The sequence below is a fragment of the Cricetulus griseus genome, chromosome 5, assembly GCF_003668045.3.
Source record: "Cricetulus griseus strain 17A/GY chromosome 5, alternate assembly CriGri-PICRH-1.0, whole genome shotgun sequence".
Classification (NCBI taxonomy): domain Eukaryota; kingdom Metazoa; phylum Chordata; class Mammalia; order Rodentia; family Cricetidae; genus Cricetulus; species Cricetulus griseus.
In genome coordinates this window covers 61,723,745-61,737,554 of record NC_048598.1, presented here as the reverse complement: position 1 = coordinate 61,737,554, position 13,810 = coordinate 61,723,745, and the positions used below count along the sequence as shown (strand labels likewise).

At 43.3% G+C, this 13,810-nt stretch overlaps 1 pseudogene; it reads right to left on the bottom strand.

The window, feature by feature from the left end:
- Nucleotides 1-12,334: 12,334 nt before the first annotated feature.
- LOC113833576 lies at nucleotides 12,335-12,482 on the bottom strand (annotated as a pseudogene).
- Between the last annotated feature and the right edge of the window lie 1,328 nt (nucleotides 12,483-13,810).

Sequence of the window (13,810 nt, the reverse complement as noted above, 5' to 3'; positions counted from 1 at the left end):
AGTACATGCACTCAGCCTCCCACTCACATACACACACACACACACACACACACACACACACACACACACACACACAAAATAAAAAATAAAAATTTAAAGGGTAGAAGAATCCCATCACACAGCTTTCATGAAATTATCATCTAGGATGGGTGGGTTAGTAATGATGTAAGCATTTGGGGGTCACTCATGCTCCCAATAATAACCTCTCAGTCATGATCTGTTAGTTAAGTTCAATAAATTCATGAACTTACCAAGTTCAACTAGAAAGAAATCCTTGCTTTGGCCCTTGGGCCCCTACCTAAGTTAATGAAATAGACATCTGTTCATGTCTTACCAGGAAAAATTAACTCAGCAGGTGATGACTTCCAGACAATCAGCTGTGGCCATGGAAAGAGGTTATGTCTCACATGAGGCTGTTAAAAAGGCCAGCCATTGCACATACAGGACTGGGCCAGTGAGATGGCTCAGGAGGTAAAGGTTCTTGCCTCCAAGGATGAGGACCTGAGTTCAATCCCCAGAACCCACAAGATGGGTTCAGACACGCACAGGTTGTTCTCTGACCTCCACACATGCACTATAGCACACACACACACACACACAGAAAAGACACATGTAAACTAAAAGAAAGTGTGATTTAAAAACTTTTAAAGAAAAAGAAATACAAGATAATCACTAGCCAAAACAAACAAATAAAACAGAACACTCCAAAAGCTTGTCTTCCACTGAGATAAACTACATGTACACTGGGACATTAAACATTTAGAGAATTTAGTTTTCTAAACTACTGAAAATGAAAAAATAGCATCATAAAAGGAATCTAAGGAAAGCATAGCTAAATGGGACACGTATTTGGCTCTGTGTCTCCAAGACCTCAAGTGACTCAGAGTCCAGGACTAGCTGTATTGATCTTTATTAATCCAGCAAATATCATGGCACCTAGAATTCAATATTTGCTGGATTGAAAAGAGCCTCCTGGAAGATAATGAAAAAAGAAAAATCGACTGCACTGTCAGCAATGCAGCTATCCCTGCCTGTAAGGTGGAAGAATTCAATTCCTTCCACTGACTTGGATTCACCTCCGGCACTGTAGTCTGTCCTGAAGGGTGTGAAGGAAACCTTTATTTGTGTGACAGCTGGTCACAAGTTGGACAGTGGTCTCATACAAAGCTTGCAATTCAGCAGTACCTTTTCAGCTAACTGTTCCCTGCACCCTATCTCTAAGAGCCAAGGGCGGACACTGCAGCACATCTCCAGGGTGGCATTTCCATGGAGAGATGAGGGCGGAGTGGGCTGCTTCTGACCAAATCAGGAACAGAGCTGAGAAACCTGGCAATGTGGCTCTGAGCCACAGGGAGCAAATGGGAGGCAGCAGGACATGTCAGAGCCACCTGCTGAACTGTGTGAGCTATGTTTGTCCTTTGTTGTGACGTTAGTGTTACCCAAGTGGCTGCACTAGTCTTACTTGAGTCACTTCCAGAGGAGAGGTGAAGGGACCAGAATATGACAAGCAAAAGTATTTTGAAAATCCCAGTTCCCTCTTCTCTTCCTCCCCTTTACTCTCTGGAACACTAGACACCTTGAGAGCTGAATTTGGGTTGGCTCTGTCCTTCTCAAATATCAGCATGTATTTTATATATGCATAAATATATGCATGTATATGCCATTGAATTCTAGAAAGGATGGCAGATGGCTTACAGGGATATACAAAATACAAAAAAAAGGAGTACAAAAAATAGAAATAAAATGCCAAAGAGATAAAAAAAAAATTACAAAGCTGAAAATTCAAGTGTGGATAGCCCTAAGTGTGTGTGTGTGTGTGTGTGTGTGTGTGCATTCGTGTGCACACATGAACATGCACATAGGCATGTGTAAGCCAGAGGTCAACATTGGATGTTTTCCTCAATCACATTCTACCTTATTTCTTTTAGAATGGGATTGTAACTCTCTGATTCAGGTAGACTGGCTGGCAGCAAGCCCCAAGCATCTCCTGTCACTGCTTCCTCAGCATTGGGATTGTGGGTTGTAGCGCTTGACTTTTTAACATGAGTTCTGGGGCTTCAACTCAAATCCTGCCGCTTTCATGACAAGTACAGTACAGACTGAGCCATCTCCCCAGGCCCCTAAGTGCACTTCCATGAAATTTCAACAGCACTGATGGATGAGAGCCCCTGCTCACTGAAACGAAGTATAAGGACTAAAGATATTGACAAGTCATCCAGAGAGCAGGAGGCACTGGAGCATTTCCTGGGGAAGAAGATGAACATACGTTGCTAAGTTAGAGACCTCACCAGACCGAAGCAAAGGTCCAACTGTAAAGACCTGGTATTGTCACATCCCCTCAAGAGGAATTTTGGAACTTAAGGAGTCGCTAGGCAGAGTCAGGGGTTGTTATTAGGTCTTGCTACTATCCCTCCTACTCGGAGTGTGGCCCTGATTGACGTGCATGGTTTTCAGCTTTTGAAGTACAGGTCGTTTATTTCCACTACAGCCCCATACAACCAGCCTCTGATGGTTGGGTTGTGCACAAAACAGGTGGAGCTTGGAGAATGATCTTGAGCCAGGTGCTGCCTTCAATGGCAACTGCTCTTCCAGATGTAGCTTTGTGGGTAGAACAATAAACACATCCTCTACTGTCTGGTAGATGACTGTCAATCAGAAAAATGTCCTTTCCTTTGGTATTATTAATAAGGACCATCAAAAGAAGTTTGTTTTCAGCTGTGAAGGCTAGTTATACACCTTCACTAATCCACTGCAGGGCTAAGGTGTTCTGTATAGAAAAGGATAGCCATGAATTCGGGTTTGAATGAGTGGGATCATTAAGCAAGTAGCAAGCAAAAGTAAGGAAATAAAAGACAAGTAGCAGATAGCTAGCAAAACGTCATCAAGTTAGGTGCTCACAACATGCAGCAGAAGAGACTGGGAAAGCCCTCCTGAAACATTGGTACTTAAGTTCTGATTTCCAGGCAAAGCAGATCATTGTCTCCACCAATGAGCTTCCAGTTTCTTATTCCTACTGCAGACATTTGATACCATGGGATATACAATATTAACCTCTACTGGAAATGTTTTACCACTTATCTGTTCTCAGGGGCACAATAATTTTGAGTTTTGGTTTGGTTGGGTTGTTTAGATTTGTTTTTGTGTGTATGAGCATTTTGCCTGAATGTATGTCTGTCTACCATGCATGTGCCTGCAGAGGTGGGCAGAAGGCATTGGATCCCCTAGAACCTGGCTTACAAATAGTTGTAAGCCACCATGTGGATGTTGGTAACCAAACACAGGTCCTTTGCAAGAGCACCAAATGCTCTTAACCTCTGAGCCATTTCTCCAACTCCAAGATGCAGTGTTCTTATCCCTTTCATGTCTGCTGTCCCCTTCATTCCCTGTTACAATGCCAGGGAGCCTGCCTGTCCCAGAATGAGGGAAGGGCATTTGAAATAAATATGATTGACATAGAGACAAGGTGGCCGATCTTTTCTAACTACTACAAATAACACAAGGCAATTTACCAATATAATTTATATTATGTCTAGAAACTGTGCATAATGTAGTCTGTAGAAACTGCTTACTCTTTAGGACAATGGGCTATCTTACTGAAACAATGGGTGAGCAACTACATTAGGCCCTTTAAAGTATTATTTGCATTGGGTCAAGAGAAATCAATTTTCCCCCAAACAATGGGATGTTATGGCCTCCTGGAGCATATTAAGGTACCTCTTTCAGGACTGTCATGGTAACACACACCTGTAATCCAGGAATTTGAGAGGTAGGTAAAGGAGGAATAGAAGTTCAAGGGTCATCAGCTATACTGTGCTACGAGAGACCCTATTCAAAGAAGAAGGAGAAAGAGGAGGAGCTGGAGGACGGGAGAGCAGAGGAAAAAGGAGGAAGAGGAGGAAGAAAGAAGAGAAAAGAACCCTCAAGGTGAAGGGTGAATTGCTGCCTCAGGCCCATCCTACCACTAAGAAAGAACAGCATCTAACAAGTCTCTTTGGGTATGGGAGGTAACAAACTCAGCTATTGTGTGATATTTTGATTGCATTCTGACAATAAAGTTTGCTTTGAATCAGAGGATGGAGCTAGCCACTAGCTGGTCAAAATTAACCATAAAGGTTTTGGAGGACTGAGGACAGATAGAGAGACAGGAAGTAATAAGACAGGACTTAGAAAGGATCTCAGTCCTTTGGGATGGAAGCACAGAAGAGCTAGAAGATCCCTGGTTGCTTCTTTGCTCTTTGTCTCTGATCTTACCTCGATATCTGACTCCCCATTTTTTATTGATAAAGAATGATTAGATAAACATATACCCAGTTACCAAATGACCAAAAACTCTCCCATTTTCAGAACAGGAGAAAACCCTGAAGCAGGTTGAGGTTACTATTCAAGCACCTTTACCACTGAGCACATGACCTACAATTGGCTACAATACCTTCTGTTTCAACGTGCACCTACGGGCTCATAAGACCAGTAAACTCGGCCTTGGTTTACAGATTGTTCTGCCTGTGGTAGTCTGTAGCAGAAACATTTCAGTCTCACACTGGGATGGGCCAGGACAGTGAGTACCAGCCAGCCTCTTTACCAAGTCACTCTGCCCTTCTCCTCTCAGATGACTGTGTCAAGTTACAGTTCAAACTAACTAGGACAGGAACCATTCCTTAGGGCAACAGAGGGATCCTTGGACCCCTCCATGACAGAAAAGAAGACGTTTTGCTCTCTACCACATACTCTATGCATGGATTTGCCTTCTCTACCTGCAAAGCTTCCAACAGAGCTACAATCTGTGGACTTGCAGAGCTCTGTATCGCCTGCCTGCTGTTCCACACAGCTGATGGGGAATGTACTTCTTTGTATGTTTATCTTATTGATTATTGAATAAAATACTGTTTGACCAATGAGACAGCAAGTTAGACAGGACTAGGAGTCAAAGAGGATTCTGGGAAATGTAGTAGAGAAGTGGTGATCCAGGCAGGAAGTGACATAGCAAGGAGACTCATATAAGCAAGGAGAAAAAGGAAGTGGCCCCTTCTTCCCCTCCGATCTTCCTCCAGTGGTGCAATGTGATCCACCAGCAAGTAGGGATGCCAATAAGGCATCCAATAAGATAAGTCTTATAAAATATATAAATTTATGATAATTAAGACTGAGCTAACAGATGAGAATCCTAGTCATTGGCCAAGCAGCTTTGTACCTAATATGTCTCTGTATTATTTTGCTCATCCATGCGGTGGGCAGAACTCGGGCGGCTGGCGTAGAGCACACACTTGGTGGTAAGTATCAGGTGGCTTTTGGTGGAAAGATTTATCGTAACACACAGCCTTACTTCTGACAAAGGAACATGATTTGTAGCAAAATAAATGACAGCAAGGGAGTTAGTTTATGGAATTTACTAGTCATTATGATGCTCTTCATTATCCTGAGGCAGCTGGCTTGACAGAATGATTGTCTAGATCAGGTGATGGATGGTTGTCTTAATTACATTCATTAATTGATATGAGAAGACTCAGCCCACTATTTTAGTTACCATTCCCTAGGCTTGGGTCCTGGACTGTATACAACGGAGATGATAAGTTAAGCACAAACAAGCATGCAGGTACTCTCCGTTCTTGACTGTGGATATAAAACGTAGCTCCAAGTCCCAGCCACCTTAACTTCCCCACAGTGGTGGACTGTCACTGAGAACTGTAAGCTGAAATGAACCTTTTCCCCCTGAAGCTCCTTTTGTCAGGGTATTTGTCACAATTGGAGGGAAACTAGGAGAGGAATCAAGAGATAAAATGGAAGGGTTGGCCTAGAATTCCAAGACTTCTGTCGCAATAAGGGACACAGGGACATGAGAACCTGATAGCCAAACAAATAACAAAGGGACTCTGTCTCAAATAATGTGAAGGGTGAGGACCAACGCCCAAGTTTATCCTCTGACCTCCACACAGACAGCATGGAGCCTGGGTGCCTGCATGCACACACACTCAGATGATACACACAATGTTTTACAAGCAAGGCCTCTGACTTGTCCTCACACAGATGGACGAACTGTAAAAGAAAGACCAGGAAAGACAGAGGTTCCCCCACACCCAGTTGACCCCTAAGGACCAAATCCTCAACTGATCTTGGCAGCACAAAAAAAGAAAATTTGATTTTGCCTACCTACATGGTCTCAAGCACTTGGCAGAAAAGTATAACCAAGATTAAAGTGACTGTATGATTATTTAACAGTTCAGGGGACCACAGTCCTCAGATGTTATACTTAACCACATAAAATGTTATTTGAACAACTATTTCTCACTAATGACTCTCTTTCTGCTATCTCTCAGATATAGGACAAGATCTTGGCTTACTCCAGCACTGCAGTGTCTATCCATAGCTGAGAAAAACAAGCCTCTCTTCCTAAATACTGAGGCCAAACCTAAAAGCTGTGCTTACCAATTACAGGACACTACCTCTTTCTGGAAGAGTTCTTCTCACAGCTATAATGAGTCCTTCTGTGCCCTAGCCACCCCTGTTCCCTGATTAAAGGGGCTGCCAGATATTCTGTCATCAAACTCACAGGTCTGGGAAGGTACTCAGGATATCCAAGGGGTGTCCTTGGGACTTTGCTAGATAATCCTATAAAAAGGACCTAATGGGATTCTAGTTCTCTGTTAATTGTCAATTAAAGCTGGATTTAACTGACTTCTTCTGGAAAGCTTCCAGGTGCTTGTTGCTTACAAAGGAGTCTGAAGTCACAAACAGTTAATTGTAGTTACCTTATCCTTCTGCAAAATGCTGGTACATGGTCTAGATAGTTGTGCAATTACATGCACCTTACTAAACAAAACTTATGGTAATCAGGATGTTAAAACTTTTTCTCATTAACTTTGTCTCTTAATGTTCCCCCACGAAGCTGTACAAGAGGAGACTTGATAGCTGACTCTGAACTTACACTGGCCAGTGAAAATTGGCTCAAGTTCTTCCACCAAACCAACAGCCTTACATCTTGGAATGGACAACCATGTCAAAAGTCATCAGTTCTGCTAACACCTCTGACAAAGCCTGCTGAGCATCCTTTAGATAGTTTTCTTGCCTGTGCCCTTCCTCTAGTAAGGACAAACTGCCCTTTTTCCTTAACTACACTCTCAGTAGGAACCGTGGGAGTCCTGACAGTCTCACTTGTATGTCACAGATGCCACCTCCCTCATGTAACACACTCCAAGGATGCATGCTGTCATCCCAAGGCTGTCTCATGTACTAGATCTTTGTCATCTGTTAGGTTTTATTGTGGCCCTTTAGATCACCCTTCCTCTGAGTGACTCTAGCTGCTGCCTATTCTATGTCCCCCTTTTCAAACTACAAAACAGTTAGAGGGCCCCCAAACTGTAACAGCAGTTCAGGTGACTTCTGAAAAGGGCACTACTGAGCCATCATCATCCTATCACTCTTGCATTTTCTCAGGACTGAGAACTGAAAAGGGTGGACTGCGGGGCTTCCTTGCTTCAGTTAACCTCACTGTCTCACTAACTCTCAGAAAACTTCGGAGAAATTTTAGGTCAGTGTAACATCCTTCGGTGTGGACTCCATTCTTAGGCTGCTGTGGTACTCCAAAATAAAAGAGGACTACATCATCTGACAACTGCTAAGGATGGGTTTTGTGGCCTCCTCCAGGGACATTGCTGCTTTCAAACCAACAGATCCAAACTGGTTTGAGATGGGGACCAGACCAAAAAAAAAAAAAAACCATTAACAAGCCTGCTTCTATGGATGGGTTTTGGGAGTCCTGTCAGGTCCAAAGGGAGCTCCATTTCTCCAAATTCTAAAGGCAGAGTGGACAAATGGCTATCTGTGGTGCCTATTAGCATACCAAAGTGCATGCTGGCCTCCAGGCTCCCTCAAGTACTTATTATATATTTCAGAGTCCATGCTGGCATCCTAGACCTCACCTCCTCCCCAACCCTAAACTCCCTCCAGCTTATAGGCTTTCTTCCCCTAGCTACTCATTCTCCTTATAACCCTGCTATTCTCTTCTCTCTCTCTCTCTCTCTCTCTCTCTCTCTCTCTCTCTCTCTCTCTCTCTCTTCAGTCTCTCTCTGTGTCTCCCTCTATTTCTCACCCTCCCTCTCTCTGTTTCTTTCTCTATGTCCTCACCACCTCTGTGTGTCTGTCTGCCTGCCTGCCTATCTGTCTGTCTGTGTCTGCTATGCTTCTGTTTCTCTCATGGCCAGGCCCAGTGCTCTGGCCATGTTCAGTCTACTACTTCCTCTCTCTGCTCTGGACTCTCCCAGATGCTCTGGCTGGTCTCTCTATCTACAACAAAAACCTTCCCCTTAACTATACCAGGGAGTGGTCATGTTGTCAGTTTATAGAGTCCCCTCCCATTCCAGCTCCTCCCCTTGATCACTCCTTTCCTCTTTAATATCTTCATACTTAGTTTTTACCCTGTCTTTTAACTGTTTGTGGATGTTTCTCCTGGATCAAATCACTGTTGCCACTGGGTCCACATTAGGACAATGGTTACACTACCTAGGGCCCTGACTTAGTCCCTTAATCTTTGGTCTCATCTTACTCACTATAACCCCCATCTAATTAACTGTTTTCAAAAGTTTATCCGGGAGCACAAAACAACTGCATGATCCACCACAGCTGATCAAATTAAAACTCTCCTCCTGCTATATGAAGTCAACCTGTTGAAGACAGAGGGACTTAGAAGTGAATAGTGGCAAAAAAAAGGTAAATACTATGGACATCCCAGTGACCTGCTTCTTAAGGAACCATAACTATCCACATTTAGTCCCTATTTTAATTGTTCATAATAATGACTTTCATTGTGACATTCTCATACACCAATATCTTGGTCATATTTTGATCACAAATATTTTGATCATATTCACTCTCTTGTCCCCACCCACATCCACTGACCCCCTTCCTCCTTCCCAATGAGCCCCCTTCTTCTTTCCCAATGAATCCCCTTGTTTTATTGTGTGGACCACTGAGTGTTCAGCAGGGCTACTTATAGGAGTGTGATTTGGGAGTGGTAATATTTTCAGGAGCAGGAGCAACTTAGCAGTGACTACACCACTGAGGGAAATGTCTCTCCCACCCCCCATTAGTTGACTGTAGCATCTCCTCAGGGATTGGTGGGGTATCATGGATGTCTCCTCATTGTCAATTATTTTTTATTTCTTTCTTTGTCCTCATTATCATCTGATATGAAATATGTCCATAGGTTTAACTTTGTATCTCACTATTGAAGGTACAAGATATAAAAATGAGAGTATGAATCTCCTGGAGAAAAGTATCACTCAAACAAAACCAACAATATACATCTTCAGAAGAGAGTTAGCATTATGTTAAGTGGGTGTATAACAATTTTACTGCATGTATTTGGACATCTAGTATGGCTTCTAGAAGTATGTGTAGAAAGCTGTCAAAAAGAGAACTGAGGATCTGGAGACATGGCTTAATGGATATTGTTCTTGCAGAGGTCCTGAGTTCAGTTCCCAGCACCCATGGTGGGCAGCTCACAACCACCAGTAACTCTAGCTCCAGGGGATCTGATGCCTTCCTCTGGTCTCTAAGGCACCTGACTCATATGTACAGTGCCCATCCTCATCCCATACAGACACACACACACACACACACACACACACACACACACACACACACACTTTTTAAAGTAAATGTAAAATCGGAGAGCATGAGAAGTGGCTTGTGGCTGCTTTGTGTTACACCAACCTGGTCACACAGAGTTGCAGTTTTCCAGAACTTCTTCCCTTCTGTGTTTCTGGCTAGGGAGACAAGAGAGAGAGAGTCTCACAGGAAATTTGTACACAGCAGGGAGATAGCAGGTGTTCTGTAGCTCACATGTGAGTTCTCCATTTTCTGTTGGATCTGCTCCCCATGGAAGGCAGCCACTGAGCCTGCAATCGAACTGTCCCCCTGGATCGTTGTTCCTCACCATAGCTCCTAGGTAGCGTCATGCTTCACTCTCTAAAGGAGGTCCTCAGCTTCTGCAGGATGTCCACACCATCAGCACTGACAAGGGTTATGCTCAGCCAGGTTCCCAGTACCTCTTTCTCGTTCCCATTTTCTATTCTACATAATTACAGAATGTACTGCAGATTTAGTTAACACCAGAGAGCGTATGGCATGGTGAAAAAGAAAGGAAAGGATTTCAGACTGGTCAGAAGAGCAAGAAGTCTATCTTAGTGCTGTGGAGAAGGAGAGAACGTGTCTTGCATCTGGGAGGAAGGGAAGAAGGAATCTTGTTAATGTGTGATTCAGAGGATGTGGGGGAAGTGTGAAGGAGGATGCTCTTAGATGAGAGATATTCATTATAAGGCAGGGAACAGGCACCTTGAGTTGAGGTGTATTCACATACAGGTGAGGGATGTACCATAACTCTCTGCCCCAATGGCCTCTGGCAACTGGAAGTCTGTAAACTTGAGGCAAGAGAGATTGGTGTCTGTCCATTTCCCTGGAATCCAGACACCTGGGGATTCTAGGATCAACTATGATGATGGAGACAGAGAGGACCTAGCTTGAGCAGCATCTTGCCTGACATTTAACTTTTCTTTCCTGGAGGCCTGGTACATATTTACAGATGGCCTCTCTGTAAGGTTCTTGCCGGTAGTTAATAGGCTTCAAGCAAGTATGACCTGATTAGCCCCTAGCTTAAATCTATCCCACACATACATACATGCATGCATGCATACACAGACAGTGTTCTGTTCCTTTTACTGAATCTTGATTGACGCAGTGTCCAACCCCGAGGGTTAGAGACTTTGAAGAGCCTTAGTTCTGGGCGTCTGCTGTGGTCAACTCCCAGTTGTGTTTGTGAAGGAGAAGCCATCTTTCTCTTCCATGCTTTCTTCTTTCCCTTCCAGACTGAACATTTCCCCCATTGCCCTGCCTCAAGCTTGAGTGAATGGGGAATGCCTGCTGAGAATCTTGCCTGGATTAGACACATATTGGCTGAAGTCATCTGGAAGCCAAGTTCCTCCCTTGTCTCTGCTCTTCTGATACGGACATCACTTCTAGCTCATCCCTGGTGAACTATGACCCTGCTCTGCCCTTTTCTCTGGAAGCATGCTTCCCTATTGTGTGGAGGAGGCACATACTCTAAAAGCCTTCAGCCTTGACACCTCTGGTGAATGTCTGTCCTTGCTGTCTCTTTGCAGCTGGTCTGACCTTCCCAGGAGCACTGACCAGTCCTTTCAGGATGTTTGCAGACACTGTATCCCGCCCTTTCCCTGGTTTTAGTGCTGTGGACCACTCAATGCCTTGCACGTGCTAAGCAAGAGCTTTAGCACTGAATTGCACCCCAGTGCATGGTCTACCTCTAACCACCCTGATAAACTTCCTACCTACAGCTACAGTTTTCCTTGCTACTGTGACCATTAGCAGTCTTCATGCGATCACATTCTATACTCCAAGAAGTCAAGTGTGACTATCCATCCTCAAGAAGCCAATGAAAAGATCCAAATTGATAACACAAAGCAGGAAAGGGAGGTGTGTGCAATATGACCACATTGGGAAGAGGGACAAAGAGTCCACTGACCCCCTTCCTGTCAATCTTTGAGGTTCTGAAATAAGATTAGTGCTTAAATAGAGGGCCAAGAGCTTATACACCTAACCCATCTGGTTGAGGTATGGGCCTGTTTGTCACTGACCCATCATTGTCCTGGCTTCAGCCTTAAGGTAGTCTGGTAGCCTTAAGGTAGTCTGGCAAGTTGTTCGAACTGTATGAATCCTCTTTCTGGGAGAAAATTCCTCTCTGGTGCCTTTTTCCTTCTCCCAGCATGAGATTCCTAGGGAAATTCTCATTTTGGAGAGGTTCATTGTTTCAATCTGATGGTCAGATTGAGGGCACAAGTGTCTCTTTAAAATATCTTCATTTCTGCCATCCAGTTACAATGGAGACAGGATACTTCCACTTCAGAGAGGAAAGCTCCTACTCCAGCCCAGAACTCACAGTGAACAATGAACAGGTTCTATAATGCTGAGTTCCCCACAATTTTTCCTATAGAAAACTGACCTGGCTAAGTCACAGCCAAAGGCAAAGGGCCTTTGTCTCAGGGACCCACACTACCACTGCTGGGTGCACATGACACAAATGTGGCCTGAGAGACCCACTGAAGGGAAGAGGTGGGAACCAAGATGAAAACAAAGCCAAGGATACTACTACAACTAAGACCTTGATTAATATCTGCAAGCATCCCTAAGACCTGCACTTCTTATCCAAACAGTCATTTCAGCAATATTTACAAAATAAAAATGGCTAAACAGTGGAGATGCCCAATAATGGAAGATTAACCAGCTGTAATAAGTTGTGCCTTTCCCCTTTGTTTTCTTTTGTTATATTGAACAAAGTGCTACTACCACAAATTATGTAGTCAAGTTTCCCAAATTTAGGAAAATCACAAGAGTCAATACATGCTGAGTACAATGGAGACACCTCATCCTGGCAAAGCCACTTTTGTGACCATGATATTCCCCTGCCATGTAAGTATACCATTTTCAATCAAGAAGGAAAAGTACCCAGAATGTGGGGGGCGGTCTCTGTGGGGTAAGTGTTTGCTGGGTCATTGTGATGACAGAAGTTTAATCCCCAGAACCCACATTAAAAATTACAGAATGGCATCTTGCATTTGTAAACTGGGGACTGGGAAACAGGAGATCTTTGTGATTCACTTACCAGACAGCAAGCCTACTTGCTAGAGTTTCACATCAGAGAGAGACATTGCCTCAATGAAATAAAGCATTGGTCAGTGAGATGGCTCAGAGCTAATAGCACTTGCTGCTGAGCCTGCAAACCCAAGTTTGATCCCTGGCACTGCTGGGAGGAGAGAACTGACTAATGTATGCTTTCCTCTGACTTTCATGAGTGTACTATGAAATGCACATGCTCATGCTCACACACACACATACACACACATGCACAACAATAATAAATACATTTTTGAAAGAAAAGAAAGCAATCAACAATAAAAACCAAGCTGGATCGCTCCCAAGGAATGACAACTAAACTTGTCCTTTGGCCTCCATACACATGTGCACATAGGAGCATGTACCCATGCAAAAACCATACAGAAAATGCCAAATCATTTTTAGGAGAAACTAGTAGTAGAAATCAAGCCAATTTAATTATTTGCTTTGAAATTTAAATTTAGAGACTTCACCAAGAGGTAGGTGTGTGTGTGTGTGTGTGTGTGTGTGTGTGTGTGTGTGTGTGTGTTATCTCAAGCTGTTCAATTGCAGTTCTCTCTGGGAAATGACATTAGAGTAGATAAGTTTTTCTCTTTCTAGTACATGCATTTCTTTGATTTATTTACAATAATAATTATTATTATCATTATTATTATTATTATTGTGTAGTTTTAAAATAAGGATTTAAAAGTTCAAATCAACTTTATGGCTACATATCAACTTTAAGGCTAGCCTAGGCTACATGAGACCTTATGTCAAATTAGTTAATTAATAATTAAATAAAACAAAAATCATGCTTTTGAAGCCTGAGAAATGACAAGAAAATGTTTGCAATATAAGGCAAAGTTTGGTTTTATTGTTGTTTAAGACAGGGTCTCAGGTAGGAAAGGCAACAAAATGTGGCTGGATAGACCCCACACACCCACACACCCTCCACTCCACCCTGCAAGATAATCTCCCAGGAATGCCCTGTTCAGGAGACAAACTGAGATTATGTACTGGTTATCATATGTAAATTAAACACCTATTCAAACCTATTCAAACCCTGGTGGGCAGCTACCCTGTCAGCCTACCACTTCTCAGGCTTGCTGAATCCAGAGAGCCAAGTAAATATGACTTTGTAGGCGTGTTC